Here is a 6467-nt window from a genome sequence, read left to right on the forward strand (position 1 = left end):
CCCTTTTACTGAATCTAGTAAATTAGTCATTTTTCAATTTCACTTTTATTTCAATCCTTGTATTTTATATATTTCCTCTTCAGTGCTTTTTTAACAACTTGTGTTTGGATTGATAAACAGAAATTTCTCCACAACCACTGACTACATGAAAAATTCAAGGATTATTTAAAGGTCTGGTGATCACATACAAAATGTAATTCTGGTTATTTATTTCTTTGATTCTATCATGTACAGTTTCCCAGAATTGTCACTGTACATTCAAAAAGCAGTGAATCTAACACATTTGATTTAGTGTACACTCCCCTTTACTCATAGTGTGCATTTTTTGGGTCATTCGAATTTTCCCTCTTCTGTGATTGCTGTAGTTTTTTTTCTTTTCTCTTCCCACCCCCTTTTCTCATAGAAAGTAGCTAATCCACTGTAATCTTACACCTTTTAGAAAACCAGGATAGAGTATCCATTAGAGTTTTACATTGTTGATGACGAATTAATAAAGTGATGTTGTGGTGGAGGTAGAGTGAATGTTTTTTGGATTCAATTTTCTCCTTTACAAGACGTAAATTAAAAGTCGTTTACGTGGCATTCTAGGACATGCACACTGGCCAAAAGTGGGAACCACCAACATCTTTTATTTAGTCTGTGAAGACCTTTGCTTTTTGCACAGTTTTGGTGAGGTTCCTCCCCTCACCCCCGTGATACATCATTAGGGAAGTCATGATCAAGGTTTATTTGGACTGGCTGTATAAGCTGAATTGTTGATCCACAAGAAAAATCCAAGCTTGAATGAGATCTTTAAAATCATATATGAATTCAGAGTGGAACACAATTCCTGCCTTTTACAGATCAGGTCAGTGGCTGTTTTTAGTTGCCTGGCTTTACAGATAAACTTTCAAAGTATTAAGGGGGGGAAAAATTCCATTTAGTTCTGGGCCTTACCTGTGTTCAGATTGCCACATTATCCTATAGTCTCTAAAGACCCATGAGAAAATGCTTTTCAGTATCTGTGCTTTCCTAATACTTTAACGAGTATTGCAAGAAAGCTGGTATTTTTTAAAACCCTGTGCTATAACAAGTTAAGGAAACTAGCATGTTAAATTTTATTTTCTTCATTTCAATTTTATTTTCACAAAACAACTTACCTGGAATAACAATGCCATATTGTCTTTTGCATGCTGCTTTATTTCCTTTAGGCTGTAGGAGCTATTGCATCTATCACTGTTTCACCTCGGCTCTGGAGATGGAAGCCAGTAATAATTGTCACAGGGAAACTTTTCATCACAGTGATAAAACTGTTTGTGCTCGCTTGTCCCTAGCGTACAGTTACTGCTTCCTTTATGGCAAAAGAAATAGGGGGATTTTATTGCTAGTGTCAGGCTTCAGGGGTACCTGGCACCTTCTCCAAGCAAACAGAAAACAGCTTTATTTAAATATGTGCCTCTGGTAAATTATGCATCGCTTTTATTTAAAAGTGGTCCCTTAGAGAGCAGTGTGGTCTATGCAGTAGGTGTTCCATTGTAGAGCAGATAGGAGTAACTGAAGACTTAACATGCACTGTGGGTGAGCTCTGTGTAACTTGGTTTCCTTTGGGATGTCATGCTGCAAGTCGTTTCTCCATTTTGGACTATTATAATTACGAGAACTCTTCAGAGTATTTAACTAGAGATAAAATGTCCTGGTGATACATACAATTGTGAGGACAGAGCTATAGTTGGGGAACATTTTAGTGTGCTACAGTTAGGAAGTGTTAGACACACGAAATACCTGTGGAAAGCCAGGGATCTTCTATCTTTCCTCTCCTCCCACTCCCTGTCTAAGATTTGGGGGTACAGAATAGCCTTCAAAAAACCTCTTCTATTGAAAGTACCCTTGGGGGTGGTGTTTCTTTTCAGTGTTTGTCATTGCTAGACTTTCTGAATTTTTATTAATCTGCAAAGCTCTGGTGGCGTTGAAGTTTCTGGAGCTGTCTGCATTTCTTGTTCAGTCTGTTAATTTGTTTTTCAGTGTCAGGTCACGAGCTCTTAGTATGTTAGATAATAGAATTCTTTTGTGTCTTAATGTGGTCAGTTGTTTTATGTGAGATTTCTACGTGACAATAATTAGGCTCTTGATCTCCTTCCTTAAGTTGCTTTCTTTGAGCCCAGACCCTAGGTTTGGGGCTTCAGTTTGTAATACAAAGAAATACTTTATAATTTCTGCCCTTAACACTCCCCTTTCTTATCTAATTTTCTTAAGTGTCCAATGTTCAGTGTTATCTCTCACTTTTGTTTTAGATTGTGGTGGTTCTGATGTTTGAAATTTAAGGAGAGAGCCATTATAATAATACTGAGCAGGGAAATGCCAAGTACAGCCAAATATTAGCGTTGACGTGCAATCTTAGGTCCTTTTTAATCTGGGGTATTATAGGCAGTACTTCAAATGGAACAGTCTTCCTGGCCTATTTTCCTCCACATTGTTATAATTACTCTGGGTGCTGCACTTGTTTTGGTAGTTCTAAAATCAAAGGAGCTGGTACCTCTTCTTTTCTCATAGTTCTGTTGATATTGAAGCACCCGTAACTTAGCCTATTAGTTCTCTGTACGTACCTCAAAAATCAGTGAAATGTTTTACTCTTGACATCTTTAAGTTACTAATATAGGTACCTAAGGGAGGCAATTTTGTTTTCATTATTTGGATTGTGTTAGGAAGATTCCTCCATTGGGGGGAAAAAAAAAGAGGTAGCTAAATCTAAACTAGCTAAAATCAATGTTTTCCTAACACTGGGGAGGGGAAATGCAGTGTTAAACTTTTAAGGGTCTGTTCCAGTTTCCTCCTCCCCCCTTCTTTTTTGGCCTGGGTAGCAGTGTCACACTATTCCATATTTACAAAAGGGCATGTTGATTCTGAGAGAAGCTTTACAGGCCCAAGGGTTAGTTGTACAGCATGAACCACTTAATCTCCATGGGAATCTGGCTACACTTAATAGGGAAAAACGGTTGTGCTAATTAATATACAGTGATCATAAAAATAGCTTGAATCTTTAAAAGATGGTAAATTTGAGGAATTGCATGTTCTGAAATGCAGATTTATAGCAATTTCAATTAAAATAGGCTGATTAAAGGTACTGTTTTGATGTATTTTTTTTCTGACAATATCAGCTCCTATGTAAGTCTTGTGTCCATTATTTTTAAATTTCCCTTATAAATTTCCACCTGTAATGTCAGTGGCAGTCACATCATACTTTTTTTTACCCTTATTTTAAAAACAAATTGAATGAAATCTTCCTTCTCCTAGTAACATTGTATATGTTAAAAAGAGAAAAAAAAGGCTTCTCTGTACAAAAGGTTGTAATGCTTCCTGATGGTTATAATTTCATGATTGTATTTAAGATAAAAAGTTGAATAAATCACTCACACCAGCTTCCTGAGAATGTTTATAATGCATCTTTTGGGGGTGGGGGGAAACACTTGCATATTTGCATTGACATGGCAAAGATTGTATGAAATACCTGTTCAAAAAAATAAAGGTTTGGTCTCAAAAGGTCGCATTTAAGCTCTGAATTTATTGGTCAAAGAAGACTCCACAAGAATTTGGAACATGAGTTGCTTTTTCCCCCCTCTTCAAAGCACTAATATGTTTAATAATAACCAACATTCATAAAACAGTTGTGTTCCTTTTACCACAAAAAAATCTATTATTTTAATAGCAATAATTATTTTCCAATGGGAAAGGCCCATTAAAGATCTGTGTGTTGTTAAGAAGTATTTGCCAAAATTGATTAAGCTTCATTTTGGCAAGTACTTAGCATCAATACAGACCATTACAAGCATTAAAAATGTATATTCTCTTAGGTGGAAAGTTCTGAAGGATAATGGCGTTAAAATGTACATACATGTCCAGCTTGCTTTCCTATTTTGACGTTTGCATTTGTTGGTGATAGTGACCGTGGCCCAGTTTGCCTCACTGGTGTTTTCATGTTACTGTAACACTGAAAGCTGTGCCACTGGTCATTTTGAATGCTAGCTGTGGAGTTACACAGTAACCAAACTGGGGCTCGCTAGTTTGTCCTGTAGGGAGTCTTCAGACATTGCTTTCTTTTTGGTAAAGAAAATAAGTGAAAGCAGTAAATTTGTAACAACCTAAGTTGGTGCTGGTACCTAGCTGACTCTCCAGTGGATTTTCATGGCGAGGAGGTTGTTCTCCTCCCTCTTTTGAAGTCACTGGTGGATTGGAACAGCCAGAAAACACTGCCTTGAGCAGTGCAGCTCTAAGGACGATGCCACTACACTTGAAACGCCTAAGGGTCATAACAATTTTGTCAGTGACTGTGCTGGGAGACCCTTAGTTGGAAGGAACTCATTGTTAACAGTGGACTCCAGCTTATCAAGATCAACAGGATTTGTGTTAATTCATAAATCAACTGGCACATTTAAAAAGATCACACCCTGTGGAGAGGAGAAAAACAGTGCTTGAAACTACAGGACATTTTTTGTTATTAATTAGGCCAATCCAGAGTCTTAATGAAAAACAAGCAGTCTCCCTAGGCTATGAATTTGGAAACAGGTTTGTGGACACTTATCTTGAGTAACAGAAATACTCTTTGGAGAACCTATGCTCTTTGACTCTGGTTGGTTTCCTTCAGTGACCTCCCTTTCACAATCTGGTGTTTAGAAAGTCTTCCTCTTTTTATACAGAGAACTTGATGGGGAAACAGAAGCATTTTGTAGCAAAAACTCACTTTAGAAATGTCAGTGTTTAAAGCCTTGTCAGAACTCTGCCCTCATCTGTGGAAGTAGATGTTCCTGAGCCTACACTGTGTGTGCACTTGGTGCTTGATATTTTCACTAGTGTGACTTTGCTACTCCAAAAGGTTTTTATCTGATCCAAATGCTCCATCCCCATCCCAAGTTTATATGCACACTCAAATTCACAATCCTCTTTGCTTTCTTGGGCCAACAGTAGTATGAACTGTGCTCTCACAAATCTTGTGTAATTCCTTCAACATGAGTTATTTCATGACTGAAAAACAGATGACACAAAAGAAATTATGAAAAAATGGAACCTAAGCACTATGGTTAACATCAAACTTGTTATGTGCTGTCGAGTAGCTTGCAACTCTTAGCGACCCTATGTACAACAGACCTAAACCCTGCTCTATCCTGTGTGAACCTTATTGTCTCTGACACACCCACCCCCATTACCCCACTTACTGAATCAATCCATCTCATAGAGGGTCTTCCTCTCTTGCACTGTCCCTCCACCCTCCCAACGGTGATGTCCCTCTCCAAGGACCAGTCCCTTCCTGTAACATGTTCAAAGTGTGTCAGATGAAGCTTCAGAATCCTTGTGTTGCAGACTGAGGGTCCCAAAGAATAGAATAATTTTATAATTATTAATAAAGAGACAAACAGGAATAAGATAGAGCAGAGAGCATAAAACAGGGGGTCAGCAGTTCTTGACTGAAGACCTCAAGCCATGCTTCTCTGAGTATTTAGAATCATAAGATTAAAAAAAATCACAAGGAAGTACAAAACAAAGGATAATGGTGAAGTCTTTTACAGATAAGGCCAAGTTCCTCTTTATGCTAATCTCAAGAGTGAGGGGTTCATTTGACACAAACTAAGAACAATGTTAACTCCTAGGGAACGCCCCATTGCCACAAGGTGGCCTTCAGTTTGTATCAAGCTTCCCTCATTCCCAAAACAGCATTTGGTCTACTATTATTAAATTTGATAGTTGGCTTCCCTCACCCTTACCTCCGTGAAGCACCACACTTTCACTCTCCAGGACGAACCTATTTGTTCTAGCAGTCCATGGTGTATTCAACACTTCCTCCAGCACCACAGCTCAAAGAAATCAATTCTCTTAGCTTCTCTAGTCATTGTCCAGCTCTCCGTCACATAGCAAGCAATTGTGAAGACTATGGCGTAGATCAGGTGTACCTTAAATCTCCAGACTGATGTTGCTTTTTGGAACTCTAGAGAGGTAGGTCCCTGACAGCTAACTTACCCAGTGCAATTTGTCTCTTGATTTCCTGGTTGCTGGTACCAAGAGTATTGATAGTGGAGTAAACTAAAACTGTTAACAATCTCAATCTCTTCACCACCCATAATGATGCTGCTCCCAATTGGCCCAGTGGTGATCTTTATTTTCTTGTTGAGCTTCAATCCATATTGAAGCCTGCAGTCCTTGACCTTCTGTAGTAAGTGCTTCAGGTCCTCCTCAGTTTCAGCAAGCAGGTTTGTAACTTGCATAATGCAAGTTGTTGATGAACCTTCAGTCCTGATGCCACATTCCAGCGTCCCAGATGATTTGTTCTGTATACAGATTGAAAAGGTATGGAGAGAGGGAGCTCTGGTGGCCTAGTGGCAAGGAGCTGCACCACCATCTCAGAGGAACATAGTTGAATCCACCAGATGCTCTGCTGGAGAAGGGGGGACAATCTCCTCCTGTACCAGTCAGATCCGATTTGACGGTGTACACACACACAC

This window comes from Elephantulus edwardii, unplaced genomic scaffold (genome assembly GCF_000299155.1).
Source record: "Elephantulus edwardii isolate Elephantulus edwardi_28Jun2011 unplaced genomic scaffold, EleEdw1.0 scaffold00117, whole genome shotgun sequence".
NCBI lineage: Eukaryota > Metazoa > Chordata > Mammalia > Macroscelidea > Macroscelididae > Elephantulus > Elephantulus edwardii.